We start from the raw sequence: 15,705 nt of genomic DNA, 5'->3' as shown, positions 1-15,705 counted from the left end.
AATTGAAACAAGGTTTTAGAGGAGATTAGATTATTCTTTGCCACTCGGATTTCGGTTAACTGATTGGTTGATATCTTCTCTCTCTTTTCCTTCTTTCGCACATAAACATTTCAAGTTAATGACGATTGTTAACCAAGTTAATAAGCTTTTAGTGTCTTAATAATAATAATAATAATAATAATAATAATAATAATAATAATAATAATAATAATAATAATAATAATCCAACTCGAATATAACATATGAATATCTTCAATAACTGTCCCGGAGATTGCATGTCAAAGGCGTAAATATTACAGCGATATTTTTCCCTGAGTAATTACATTTCCTTTGCCAACATATTTACGTTACATAAATATATTCCTATATATTTATCATCTCAGTTCTCATATATCTTTGTCGCATCACTAACTCAAATTTCATTCTTGGTCAGATTTATAACCAAAATTATAACCAAAACATTTTCACTTTCACTTTGACGTGAACCAGAAGGCTAGTGAGCAATGGTACATTCCATTATGGTATTTATGGGGGCGAGGGAAATCGTAGTGGTAATATTCGTGGCAGGAAAATGGAAAATGTCATGTCACACTTTATGTTAGCAATTAAGAACAAGCCACTCTTGAAAATTTAGATGGGAATTATGCTGAATTATTTCAAGGCGTCTGAGTTCATGAAGGAAAAAGTGGAAACACACAATTGATGTTCACGAGAAATTGTTAACAGGTTATGGGTTGCTAATTGCCCTTGAGATTTATCAGGAGAGAGAGAGAGAGAGAGAGAGAGAGAGAGAGAGAGAGAGAGAGAGAGAAACATGCTATTCGCTTCAGCTATGATGAATTGCATCTTTATTCTCCTTCCACTCTCGTGAGGTTTGGGAATGGCCGATATATCTTAATATTATATTCAGTTCATATTTAATATTATATATCAATTTCATACTTCTCAGCAATGGATAGTTTTCAACAGAGGCAGAAAGAGACACAAAGGAGGAAGCAGTTTAGAAGAAAATGCAGGAGGGAAGTAATGTATATCATCCATCTCCATTCGACACTACACAAAGAAAAGTAAAAATTTTTTGCCATTTACAATCAAAGGCCATATTTATAATTTAGAGAAGTGAATCTTGTGAATTGTGAATAAAGGACTTTCTAGTGATTATCTCTGAGTGGACTTTCACCGCCTTTGGACTTCAAACGTCCTTTGCGAAACATGAGAGACAGACGGACTTGTAGGATATCCTGTTTGCAAAGTCCTTCACAGGAGAGAGATCAAAGGCTGGTTTGGGGTGTAAGGTCAGATTCTCCTTCAGGAACCGGTTGAGAATGAAAACGTCTCTCTCTCTCTCTCTCTCTCTCTCTCTCTCTCTCTCTCTCTCTCTCTCTCTCTCTCTCAAACGCATCAAACGATTTTAAGATATTTGAAACTATTGAACTGCCGTATTTAACCAGTGATATCCTTCCCCTCTCTCTCTCTCTCTCTCTCTCTCTCTCTCTCTGTTTTCTCTCTTTCTTCGATGTTTTATTTATTTATTTATTTTATTTACTTCAAATTCATTTCTTTTATTTTTCAGTTGTGAAAAGAGACTTTTAAAATTATCTCTCTCTCTCTCTCTCTCTGTGGATGCATAAATCATAACGGCAAAGGAAGTTCTTATCTCGGTGGTCTGGTTGTCACAGTCAGTGTCAAGAAGTCAGAAAATATAAAGCGGTATTTTATGAAGGCCTCCCACACTGAATGAAAGTTTCTCTCCTCACGGGGATGCGGGATTTACAGTTATTTTCAACTCTCTCTCTCTCTCTCTCTCTCCTCTCTCTAATCTCTCTCAGAGTCTCTCTCTCTCTAATCTAATCATTAAATAATGGACCAAATAGCAGATAATGCAGGCAACAGCTAAACAACTGCCCAAAGAAATATAAATTAGAAGGAAAAAATTTTTCAGGGGAAAAAGTAGCATCAGAATTTACAGTGGTGCTTTTTGGTAGTAGTGCTGTTGTTCATTACACTCTGGTGTCAGTAATTTGCAATATGTGGTAATTCTACAGACATGTGCGAGTTGGGTGCAAAATATAAGCATAATTCCACCGAGAAAAAAGGCCATATATAATTTTGGGGGGGCTAGATAAGAAAACATGCCATATACTTTTTTTTACTCAAAGATTTTTTTCTTTAAAATAACCCAAATCTTATATTCTGTATTCAGTTTGTTATTGGCATAAGCAGATACAATTGTTATAAATTTATTTTTTTTTGTGGAATAAACTGGAATTGATATTAATATAGTGACAAATAATAAGTAAAAAAAGTTTGACCAACATATTTTAAGGAAAACTCTCAAGTGGAGAAATATGGGTCAGGATTTCAAACGATCGTTGATGAGGAGAGAAAGAATAAAATTTTATAAGGAAAACGAGTGTTTTCCTCCCCATTCTCCTCCCTCCCTCCAAGTTAGTAATAACTCCTGTTCCTTTTACTGAATTGTTTATCTCTCGAGTCTCAGGTAAACTGGGCGTAGTTAGGTCACTGAATTATTCACATAAAGCACAATATCAAGTTACTCTTAAATCTTCTTTGTGTGTTTATATGTTCATTGTTGATATAGTTTACAATTTCCATGTTCAAGTACTGGTGTATGATTTGAGCGAGATCCCTATTCACTCTTTGGCCTTTCTCTCAAAATTGGCAGGAAGACAGGCCTTCCCTTTACTCCTTGAGCCTTTAGGCAAGGGAAAGTAATTCTTTCGGAAATACCAGTAGGCCTAATCTCCCCTGAGAATATATTTATTAACTCTTATCACCTAACATACAAGCTAACATACCGTGTTTAAAACCCTTTATCAGATAATTAATATGGCATTTGCTTATTCAGTAAATGTTTTCGTCAAAGCTCTTTCCTGAGAACATTAATTGGATTGTACTTTATTTTCCTTTGATAAATCAAGGAAAATGTTTCAGAAAAATTTCTCTCGGAACGAGAAAATGTTAGATGACCCCAGAGATTCGAAATAAATAACAGTAAAAAAGTAATAAGAAAGCTTATTATACAAAAAAAAATGTAAAGAACTTCCTTTATTCCAGCAAAGCTAGCGTTGTGTCGACTAAAATTTTATTCCTGTTCGTTGGGTTTCAAATTAATACAACTCTCTTTGTATCTACATATATGAAATGGCTGCTATAACGAAATCATCAGCTGAATGTATTTTCAGGACAAATGCCTTTTCTCCGAGAACGAATGTTGGCCATTCAATTTAGGTCATTCCACTTTATTTTTAGCCGATTGTAAAGTATTTGTTGTTCTCGGATGTAAATGCAGGACGTGGAGTGGCCCCTGTTCTCCAATAGAAATAAGTTATTGCGTTTTGTTTCTCTAAGTGAAAAATACACTTTACTTGAGAATTTAGCCCTGAAAGGTGGAATATATGACGCTGGATGCTTTCTCATAGTATATAAGAATAAAATTCTCCTTCACTTTACAGAATGATATATGAAAGATTTGCTTTACCTTTTACAATATATTGATGAGGGTTTTGTGCAGAAAATTTAGAATCTTATTAATATGGCCATAAGTTTCAAGTCTATAGTTATAAAATGAAATTTTATTCTTCAAATCGTTTCACATAACAACACTTTGACATATCGACAGGCGCTGCCTTTTGTCACATTGTATTTGATGCGCATCAACATCTAACTTTATATTTCCTGAACTTTGGTCCGTCCTCAACAAGGTAAAGTATCTCAAACGTGTCTTTTGTATCGTCATTCCTGGAAATCTTTTGATCCCAATAATACCAAAATGGAAATAGTATGAGAACGTTTTTGAATTATTAGTTTTTATTTGAGAGGCCTTTTTGGTAAACAGCAAGTTACCAAATCTACAAGAATCTTATAAAAGGGAAAAAATACTGAGGACTAAACAGAAATTGCAACAATTACCCAGAATCACTGTCTGATTTTTTCATTCATTGTATTCATCCTTTACCCCATTTTATTTTGTTTAATTAAAACGTATTTGCTCCCTAAATCTTAATATTTTCTATTCTTCATGACAAAAAAGTTTTTATTTCCTTTTTTCCTGTTTTATTTTGTAAAAGGTTCTTAAAGAAAAAATATTTTTAGAGCCTAATTTCATCTTGATTTTTAGTCACATTTATTTTTTTATTTGTTTCTGCAAAAGTAACAATGATTTCCTGTTTTATACTATGTCAAAAATTACAGTTAATTCTAATCAGGATCAGTTTAATTCCTTCAACATTTCTGCAGGCCTTCGTGATTCCCATTATACAACCACTTCACCTATTTTTAAAACTTTATGTTTTCCTTCAGCTACAAAAAACGAAGGTATGCCATCCTCTTTTAACCAAAACATTCCTTTGTCTTTTCTGAATACAGACAGACAACAGACACCCATTTTGCTCTCGAGACTTCAAAGTCAAGTGTGTCATCTATACACAGAATTCTCGAGCCAAAAATGTCTCTGAAACCTGACGAAGGACATCAGTTTTCATGGAGGGTTTTGAAGCGAGAGTAATCATACACATTCTCGCCTGGGTGAGACTTTCGTTCTCAGACAACCTCTTGTTCTCTGAGACTGTAAACTGGAACCAAAATTACACGAATGCTCTAATCAAGGAACTAATCAGAATCATCATACTAGTAATCCCCGTAGGGGTTAGTGCTGTCAGTGCACCTCACGCAGTGCACAGAAGGCATTGCTTAAGTTCTTTGCAGCATCCCTTCCACTGCCCATAGCTGCAACATTTTTCATTCCCTTTACTGTACCTTCGTTCACATTCTCTCTCTTCCATCTTACTTTCCCCAACCCTCTCCTAACAATTGTTTCATAGTGCAACTACAAAAGGTTCTCATCCTCCTGTTACACCTTCCAAACCTCCTTTTCTCTCAATTTCCATTTCAAAAGAGTAAGGTTTGGAATTCCAGTAAAACTAGAAATCGCCATTCAGTATCCTAAAATATAGCTTTGATTCTTGGTAACGTGGCTTCTTGACAGTTTTACAGAAAAATCTCTCTCTCTCTCTCTCTCTCTCTCTCTCTCTCTCTCTCTCTCTCTCTCTCTCTCTCTCTCTCTCTCTGGGACGCATAAATTATAACGGTAAAGGAAGTTCTAATCTCGTCAGTCTTGTTTTCATAGTCAATGCAAGAAGTCAGAAACTCTCTCTCTCTCTCTCTCTCTCTCTCTCTGGAAGTTGCCTGGTGTTACCTGTTTCATTTTACGTTTGTTAGACACAACAACATGAGATTTCGTGAAGTCTTGAAACAGCAGGGTTTACCCGTGAATAAACATAGCCATGACAAACTCCATTCATAGTATTCTCATCTGTAATGGATGCCAAGGGGAAATTATTGTACCTCGGCCGTGCCAGACCTTCCTCCCAAACAATTTGCAAAGCACTAACAATAGATTTTTTGGGTTAATAGACGACGGGAGAAATGGATTACCTTGAAAGTAAAATAGGATATTCGTTTCATTTGGGAAAATACATTTTTCCAATATAATTACACTGATAATTATCGTACTAAATTTGTGCCTTTGTTCGGGAGTTCGTGAAGAAAAAATTCGGACGAAATTAGGAGAATGTTCCTTGATGTTCCGGAAATGTTAGGGATATTGTAAACATGTCACTTTGACCTTTAGAATTCGTACAAAGCTTTTTCCATAGATTTTTCAATTATAAATTTTTGAATAATATTTATGATATGCACTGGAGAAATATTTTTATTTTTATATTATATATATACATTATACATATATATATATATATATATATATATATATATATATATATATATAATATATATATATATATATATATATATATATATATATATATATATATATATATATATATATATACACACACACATACACACAGTATATACATGTGTGTGTTTGCTGTGTTCCTTTGTGAAAAACAGAGCAAAACCAACCGATTTATTTAGCTAGATGTTACTCAGCCGCATTCTCTCATTCAGAACTTTTGATTTTTCATCAGCATTTGTAGTTTCTGTCTACTCTCACCAATCAATTCCTAGACCATTTGCAAACACCAACTTTTCCAAATCTTGGTTCATTCATCACCTGTCCTTCCACTTGTCCCATTTTTCTGTCTGAATTTCGACAGTAAAGCTCAAACAGAATTCAGGCTTTGCGAAATTTTAAACGTTCTGACGAAATAAATGTGGTGGGGACATTTTAACACCCGGGAAACTCTGAAGGGTTGGTCTTTTTGCGGGCAAATATTTAAATGCTTCAGTGTCCCTCGTCTGTAATGGATGTCGAGGGAAATTATCATACCTCCGCCATGCCAGACCTTCCTCCCAAAGAATTTGCCAAGGGAAAAAAATTGAATCTCTTGGGCGTGAAATATGGTTTTCGCATCATTTGTTAAAATGAGTTTATTATAATATGATTATGCTATTTTGTTATTTATTTTGGTGTGTTCATCCTGGAATTTATAAAGAAAAGTTTTGGCGAAATACAAGAAATATGGTCCAAAATTCATTTTAGCCAATAGAATTCGTAAAATGTTTGAATGAATTTTCATTTATGAATTTCGGGAATAATGCCTGTGACAAGTACTGAAGGAATATTTGAATTTCGTAGGCTAAGAAATTCCGGGAACAAAAGTGAGGTGTTCTTGGAAAAAAAATAACGCATGTGACTGCTGTCTTTAAGCGTAACAATGAACAACTTTAACTCAACAAATGTTTCCGACTAGTCGTGAGACTTATTCTCGTGAAATGATGAAGCTCAGTCCTTTAGCTTTTACGTCAAAACCATCTGGAGGATGAGATAATAAAGTGTCCTCTAAATCAGTCAGTCACTTCATGGCAACTCTGCTGCCTGCCAGGTTCAATGACCTAGATGTTGTGACGCCAGTTTTAATGGCCATAAATCAATCAATCAATCAATCAATCAATCTGTTGCCCAGGGTGCTCTCTATTAATAGAGCACCCTCCCATACACCCGCTGTGGTTGCAGATGTTTTAGGTCGACAACTTGTCCTAAAGTCTAGAAGGAGAGTATCGAGACTTTTGTGTGTGACTGTACGATAATCACTTATGGGAGGCTGAAGCCAGGGACGAAAGCTTGCAAGTGCAGTCTTCAATATTTTTTCTGAACCACCCTGTCAGTCAGTCATTCTAGGTACAGGCAGTCAAGATGTGGTGGACTAGCCTTGAACAGACAGTGAGCCAAGTGCTGGTTTGAATTCAGAAATTCATATTTTGTTTCATAAACAATAAATACTGACTTTCTTTATTTGACATTCATTAATTCTACTAAACACAAAGTAAAAAATGCCTCTTTTTTTTTGGAGAGCGATTGAAGGGTGATCATGTGCTGGCATCCCTGATTATAATATGTTTGTTGGTAAGCCATGATGAAATAAAATACATTTACACATACACACGCACACACATTCACACACACACACACACACACACACACACACATATATATATATATATATATATATATATATATATATATATATATATATATATATATCTTCTCCATTTTCATCATGTCATTTTCAGTGAAATGAATGACATATTCACCTGATTCACCAGTGAAGTGAAGTAGATGTTCAATGCAGAATTGCAATATAGAAATCAATGCAGAAGTGCACTTAAGTGAAAATAAATGCACAATTACAATGAAGTGAAAATCTATGCTGAAGTGCATTGAAGTGGCAATCAATGCATAAGGGCAGTGAAGTGGATATCAATGCAGAAGTGCATTGAAGTGTTAATCAGTGCAGAAGTGCATTGAAGTGAAAATCAGTGCAGAAGTGTATAGAGGTGGAAATCAATGCAGAAGTCCATTGAAGTGAAAATCAATGCAGATGTGCAGTGAAGGGGCAATCAATGCAGAAGTGCAATGAAGTGGCAATCAATGCAGAAGTGCACTGAAGTGACAATCAGTGCAGAAGTGTACTGAAGTGGCAATCAATGCAGATGTGCATTGAAGTGGAACTCAATGCAAAGTGAATTTAAGTAGAAACCAATGTTGAAGTGCTTTGAAGTGGAAACCAAAGGACAAGTGCATTAAAGTAAAAATCAATGCAAAGTGCATTGAAGTGGTAATCAATGCAGAATTGGATTGGAGTGGGAATCAATGAAGTGCATTGAAATGGAAATCATTGCAGAAGTGCACTGAAGTGGAAATCAATGCAGAAGTGCATTGAAGTAGAAATCAATGCATAAGTGCTTTGAAGTGAAAATCAATGGACAAATGCATTGAAGTTTCAATCAATGCAGAAGTGTAGTGAAGTGGAAATCAATGCAGAAGTATACCGAAGTGGAAATCAATGCACCAAGGCATTAAAATGCAGAAGTGCAGTGTAAAAGAAATCAATTCAGAATTGTACTGAAGTGGTATTCAGTGCACAAGTGCACTGAAGTAGAAATTAATGCACAAGTGCATTGAGATGGAAATCAGTACACAAGTAAACTGAAGTGGAAATCAATACACAAGTGCACTGAAGTGGAAATCAATGCATAAGTGCACTGAAGTGGAAGTGGAAATCAATGCACACATGCATTGAAGCAGAAATCAATGCAGAAGTGCAGTGAAGTGGAAATCAATTCAGAAATGAAGTGAAAATCATTCAGAAGTGAATTGAATTGGAAGTGCAATGACATGGAAATGCAGTTCAGTGGATATCGTGCACTGAAATGAAAATCATTGCAGAAGTGCATTGAAATGAAGATCATTGCAGAAGTGCATTAAAATGAAAATCAATGCAGAAGTGCATTGAAATGGAAATCAATGCAAAATGCATTGAAGTGGAAATCAGTGCAGAAGTGCACTGAAGTACAAATCAATGCAGAAGTGCATTGAAATGGAAATCATTGCAGAAGTTCATTGAAGTGAGAATCAATGCAGAAGTGCACTGAAGTGGAAATCACTGCAGAAGCACATTGAAATGGAAATCATTGCAGAAGTGCATTGACGTGGAAATCAATGCAGACGCACATTAAAATGGAAATCAATGCAGAAGTGCATTGAAGTGGAAATCAATGCAGACGTGCATTGAAATGAAATCAATGCTGAAGTGCATTGACGTGGAAATCAATGCAGATTGCACATTGAAATAAGTGAAATCATTGAAATGGAAATCATGCAGAAGAGCATTGAAGTATAACCAATGCAGAGTGCATTGAAATGGAAATCAATGTAGAATAGCAATGAAGTGAAAATCAATGCTGAAGTGCATTGAAGTGGAAATGCAGAAGAGAAGTGAAGAGTGAATGTGCAATGAAGTGGATGTGTAATGACACTGAATTGCAATGCAGAGTGTATTTCTGCATTGCTTGTCCTTTTCACATCAATAATTGAGTGGTTTCATCCTCACCAATGCAAGTGCTATAAATAACTAAATAAACAAAGTGACTAAAAAAAGCCATCAAAGACTGCATTCGCCTATATGGAATATATGACTTCACACTAAACCCTTATCAAAAAGACCATTGCTCTTGATCTCAAAAAGTGATATAGTCAGTAGTAATCAAAAAGTGCATGTTGCCACCTTGATCCCAAAGGACATGCTCTGGTGGAACCTTCAGAAAATCTTTGGTTTAGATTGCAAGGAACATTTGAATCTCTTGGTAAAAGCATAATGTTGGTTTCCATCATTTGGTGAAATGTTTGTTATAATTTGATTGATGATATTTTTAATTTGTGAAATCAATGCAAAAGTGGCAGACTCATTCGACAGAATTCATAAAAAAAAAATATTAACGAAATGAGAAACACTTGTTTATCGTTACTGAAAAAATAATCAATTTGGTAAAAAATTGATTTTTGGCCAGTCAGAATTCTTGAAAGTGTTTGTTGATTCATTTGCATTTATGAATTTTCAGGTATAATACATTTAAACAACTCTCGGTTGCAGAAACAGAACAAACCATTTGAATTTCGGAGGATACGAAACATCTGGTGAAAAATTTATTATAATTTGATTATGCTGCGATCTTAGACTTTCTTTGAAGAAAATAATTTGAAATGAAATATCTTTATTCTTGTTTTTCATGAAAATGGAAAACACAATGTTTGTTGATTTATTTGCATTTATGAATTTTAGGGTATAATAATATACAACTCTGAGGGAATATATATTTTAGGCTATAGATACTATATATATATATATATATATATATATATATATATATATATATAAGATATATATTTTGTAATATATGGAAAACAAATATATATATATATATATATATATATATATATATATATATATATATACATATATAGATATTTTGTAATATATAATATAATATATATATATATATATATATATATATATATATATATATATATATATATATAGATATTTTGTAATATATAATATAAATATATATATATATATATATATATATATATATATATATATATATATATATATATATATATATATATATATATATATATATATATGCATATAAATTATTCAAGATTTTCATTCCAGAAGAAGCTTTTATCTCACTCCCTCACCTTCTCCCTCCCCACACCCCTTCCCACCCTCTACAGACCACCCCACCCCACTTCCCAAACCAGCCCATTCTCTCATTACCTTCCTTTACAAACCATCATTATTCCAACATTAAATTCGAATTAGGCGTAATGCAGCGCCAAGTGGCCTGAAACTAAAGTATTCTCGAGACAGAGAAAAGGAATGATAGGAAATTGTGCTCTCTGAAGTTTCATAAAAAACCTTCATATTACTGAGTTTCGCTTCTTTTGAAAGCAGACACCTTTTCTTAATTCTTCATTCTTGAATTCATTTCTAAGAATATGAACGGAGGTACAGTACAACGAATGAAAGGGGTTGTAGCTGGGTGCCATGGAAGGGACGCTGCAAAAACCTTAAGTAATACCTACAGTGCACCGCATGAGGTGCACCGACGGCACTACCTGCCTACGGGGGTTAAAATATAGGCCTAGTAGTTAGTCTGGGAAAAATATTTAAATTCCTGTGCCCTATTAAGTGAGCAATTGAACCTGGGCCACTTAGAAGTGCCTTCTTTTGTAGAAAGCTAGATTCACTTTCGCCAAAAGACATTTAATTTACTTTCTACAGGTGCTTTCGCTATTTCCTGACTACCTGACTTTTGGGGTTCTGTCTTACCGAACTCTCGGCACTAGCTCGGTTTTATATAAACATTCTTCAAGGCAACTCGGTATTTTATTTTCGAAAACCCCTTCATTTCTCTCTCTCTCTCTCTCTCTCTCTCTCTCTCTCTCTCTCTCTCTCTCTCTCTCTCTCTCATCTCATACAAGAATGTAGATGATACATTACAGCAATAACATACCATCATTTCTCTCTCTCTCTCTCATGAGAGATGTGAATTAACATTACTGCAGGTAGCACACCCTCAAACTCTCCCTCCCTCTCTCTCTCTCATATGAGATTTGAATGAATATTACTGCAAATAACACACCATCAAACTTTCTCTCTCTCTCTCTCTTTCCTTAGATGCACGGGTTTAAGTAACTATGCTCGTTATAGGTTCTGGAGGAAACCGAACAGAATTTCTATCTCCGTTCCAAACTAATGATGTTCGACAGCGCCTAAGGAAAGTTCCCCTTTTGCGTGATTACTAATCAGAACATTCGAGGAATGGGGCCAGTGATAATATTATCTCGCCTCAGAGTATTCTAGAATATTACAGCTAAGAGTGAAGGCTTTCTCTGAAGTTCGTTTAAATTGAATGGGAAATTTCGGATATATTATCTTTCTGCTAGTTTTGGAAGGACTCATAAATGAATAAATGAAATTATTATTACTATTATTATTATTATTATTATTATTATTATTATTATTATTATTATTATTATATATTGATAAGAAAATCACAATATCGTAATAAATTTCTGTGATAAAAATCCACAATTATATAAATAAATTGTATTAATGAGCAAAAGATAAAACTTTTATATTATTATTATATTATCATTATTATTATTACTGAATGATACTCAAGGATCCATTAAGAATTACGGGTGAACATCGCCTAGTTTTTCCAAGCACCTGAAACCTGCAACATTCTCCCAGATCAATTTCCCTAAAGATGTAACTGATTTCTTCATCATCAAAGAGACGCAGAGGCTGAATTTCCCTTCCACTCTGTTATAGTTGACGAAGCAGCTGTTTCCTTCTGCTGCTGTCAGGACACATTATCGGATGGTGGCGGCGCCCTTGGGACGCTTCCCCTCTGCTGCAGAAACTTTGTTTGTGAGATGTTCAGTTCACACTCAGGAGCCTTTTCGCTTTTCGACGGGGGAGGCGCTTGGGATAATATTGGCTGCTGTTTAAAGTTTACTCTCTCTCTCTCTCTCTCTCTCTCTCTCTCTCTCTCTCAGGATTTTAGGAAATAGCTGTCAACAAATAGTCTCTCTCTCTCTCTCTCTCTCTCTTATAAGGGAAGTGAATTAACATTATTGCCTATCTATGAAATATCATCAAAATTTTCTCTCTCTCTCTCTCTCTCTCTCTCTCTCTCTCTCTCTCTCTCTCTCTCTCTCTCTCTCTCTCAGGATTTTTAAGGAATATCTGTCAACATATAGTCTCTCTCTCCTCTTCTCTCTCTCTCTCTCTCTCTCTCTCTCTCTCTTGTTGTCCGTTTGCTTGCCTTTCTGCCTTGCCACGTTCCGTTGTTACTTGCTCTCTCTCTCTCTCTCTCTCTCTCTCTCTCTCTCTCTGTGTTCCTTGGTGTTGCGTTTCTGCTGCTTGACTGAGTCAGGTTGTATCTGCTACTTCAGCTGATAAGGGAAATGAAACTTGCAAGATACCCAACGAGCGAGATATGACTGAGTTATCGAACAACCAATGATACGCGTTTGCTGTATATCAATGAGCATTACATTAACTTTTGTTTTATTCAGCTCCATTCTATTCATATTCGTCCTGCTGGAGGGTACTGCCAACAGTGCACCTCTCGTGGTGCACTGTAGGCATTACTCAAGGCTCTTTACAGCGTCCCTTCAGCCCCCTAGCTGCAACCCCTTTTATCCCTTTTACTGTGCCTCTGTTCATATTCTCCTTCTTCCATCTTACTTTCCTCAACCCTCTCCTAACAGTTGTTTCATAGTGCCACTGCAAAAGATTTTCCTCCTGTTACACCTTTCGAACCTTTTTAATCTCAGTTTCCCTTTCAACGCTGAATGATTCCATAGGTCCCAGCACTTGGTCTCTGGAAAAATTTTATATTCCAACTATAAATTTATCTTGACGTTCGTGTCTAATTCTTTGGAGATCTTAAGTTTTTCAATTAAAATTAAGGCTTCAATTAACTTCCTTAATTCTCGACTACTAAGGTTTGCTTAAAGGGGAAAATCTTCAGGCATTTTTGGGAAACCAAGTATTTCCTCAGCTAGAACCAAGTTAGATGTACTGAAGTACACAGAGTAAAAACAATAGTAAGATAATTGTACATTAGGAGAAGCGGATTGGCAAAGGTTACTGATATGATATTATAGTCTAGACTGAGATGGTTTGGGCATGTTAGGAGACCTGCTGGACTCAAAGTGAATGAATAGACTAAGATGGTCTGGACATGTTAGGAACTTACCTGGCAGAGATTTGATATGTTAAGATAGTTGAGACTAAGTGGTCTGGACATGTTCAAACATTTACCGGAAAGATTATTAATATGATAAGAGAGTCTGGACTAAGATGGTCTGGACATGTTAGAACCTGCCAGTGTGGGAAAATTACTTTATGGTAAGATAGTCTAGAATGAGATGGTTTGAGCATGTGGTGAGGATGGGTGAGGAGGAAGGAATAAAGAGAGCTGTCTAGGGAAGAAGGTCAAGAGAGAAGCAAAGGATTAAATGTTGTGATAAAGTGAGGGAGAATCAGGAGAAGGCGTCAGTGGAGGAAGAGGATTTTGATAGGAACAGTTGAAGATGATGCTTTGAGGCAACCGACCCTTTAGCTTATTCTTTTAATATTTTCTGATTAATTGAATTAGAATAAACAATTAATCAGTATCACTGCTAGTAATTACCAGGACTACATATCCTTTGAACAAATATTGAGAGTATATCCAGTGATTAGCTGTAACCAATTTGTCATTAATGCCATTTAACTTTCCACTAATCAAATGAAGAAAGATCTGTTTGCAATGAGGTAATATCTTATGTTATTAGTCATCAATTATCAATTATTTAAAAATGATAAAGAAGGTTTACGTATCAAGAAACACAAAAGATAAATAAATGATAAATTGGAAATTAGATTTTTCTTAATGTTTATACGATTAATGTTGACCAGAAATCGTTTCTGTGAACTTTCAAAATACAAAATAACTAATATTAACGTCACTTGATAATTATCGATAATTTTTTAGCCATTTTCAGTTTTTCTGTAAAAAGAAACTCCTGAGATGGCTATTTGTCTGTCCGTCCACACTTTTGTTTGTCCGCCCTCAGATATACTGAGGCTAGAGGGCTGCATATTGGTATGTTGATCATCCACCCTCCGATCATCAAACAGATAGCCCTACAATCAGTAGTTTTATATTTTATTTAACGTTGAGGTTAGCTATGACCGTGCGTCTGGCACCGCTATAGGTGTCAACAACGCAGTCACCACCGGCCGTGGCTGAAAGGTTCATGGTTCCGCAGCTGAGAGTTTCGTACAGCATTATATATACGCTGTACATTCTGTAAAATAGATTTATTTAATGCCCATTGGATGTATAATGATAGATATTATCAGACAAACTGAATGTTTTTTTCTATAAGAAATCTCTCACTGAAAAATTTTTCGCTTGTACCTAACATGTTACTATTATCATCTCAGGAACAATGATTTAAAAGGGTTGAATAAGAAATGTAAGGTATTAAATATCATATCAAAACCAATATTCACCAAAGAGAGTTTGCCATGATGAAATCAGAGTGAAATGGAATCAATCAAAACCTCCATGTATAAAAACCATCTGTTTATTTAAGTAGCTCATTTGCATGGAAATTTATACCAAGATCAATGAGGCGAAAGGCATTCAGACGTCATAAATGGGTTGGTATTTCATTAACATTTAAGTCTCATCTCAGGGGTAGAAAGATTTCAACCAACAAAACATCATCAAAATGCTGACGGAATATTGCACATGGAAATGTTAATATAGCATCCAGTGGATGATATAACATTTCACAATCGTATTTGTAACTGGCAAGGTGATCTCACAAAGATAATGTTGTTATTTTATATATATATATATATATATATATATATGGATATATAAATATAAATATAAAAAAATATATATATATATAAAAATGTTTATAGATAATTTATATATATATATATATATATATATATGTGTGTTTGTGTGTGTGTAGATAGATAGATATAGATATATAGACAGACATATGGTACTTTTAGTGTTACTCTCATGTTTTCAAAGATTAAATATTCATGAATATGCAAGTACATATTCTTGGAACTAAGAACCACTACTTTAATTTTGTAGTAAAAAAATTGGAGATAATTTGCATAAGCATCTTTTAAGTTTATGGTCATAGAGGTTCTACACGATTTTCAGAGGCTTGATTTTTTTTTTTTGGGCTGCTAATAATATTTGGAGAATAATTTTAAAGCCTGGTAATTTTTTGGATTGATAAGACAGGTTGAAAATGCATATTATTTGGAGAATAATTTTAAA

The sequence above is a fragment of the Macrobrachium rosenbergii genome, chromosome 15 (genome assembly GCF_040412425.1).
Source record: "Macrobrachium rosenbergii isolate ZJJX-2024 chromosome 15, ASM4041242v1, whole genome shotgun sequence".
Taxonomy (NCBI): domain Eukaryota; kingdom Metazoa; phylum Arthropoda; class Malacostraca; order Decapoda; family Palaemonidae; genus Macrobrachium; species Macrobrachium rosenbergii.
The sequence above is the reverse complement of the archived record's forward strand: the minus strand, read 5'-3'. Positions refer to the sequence as shown.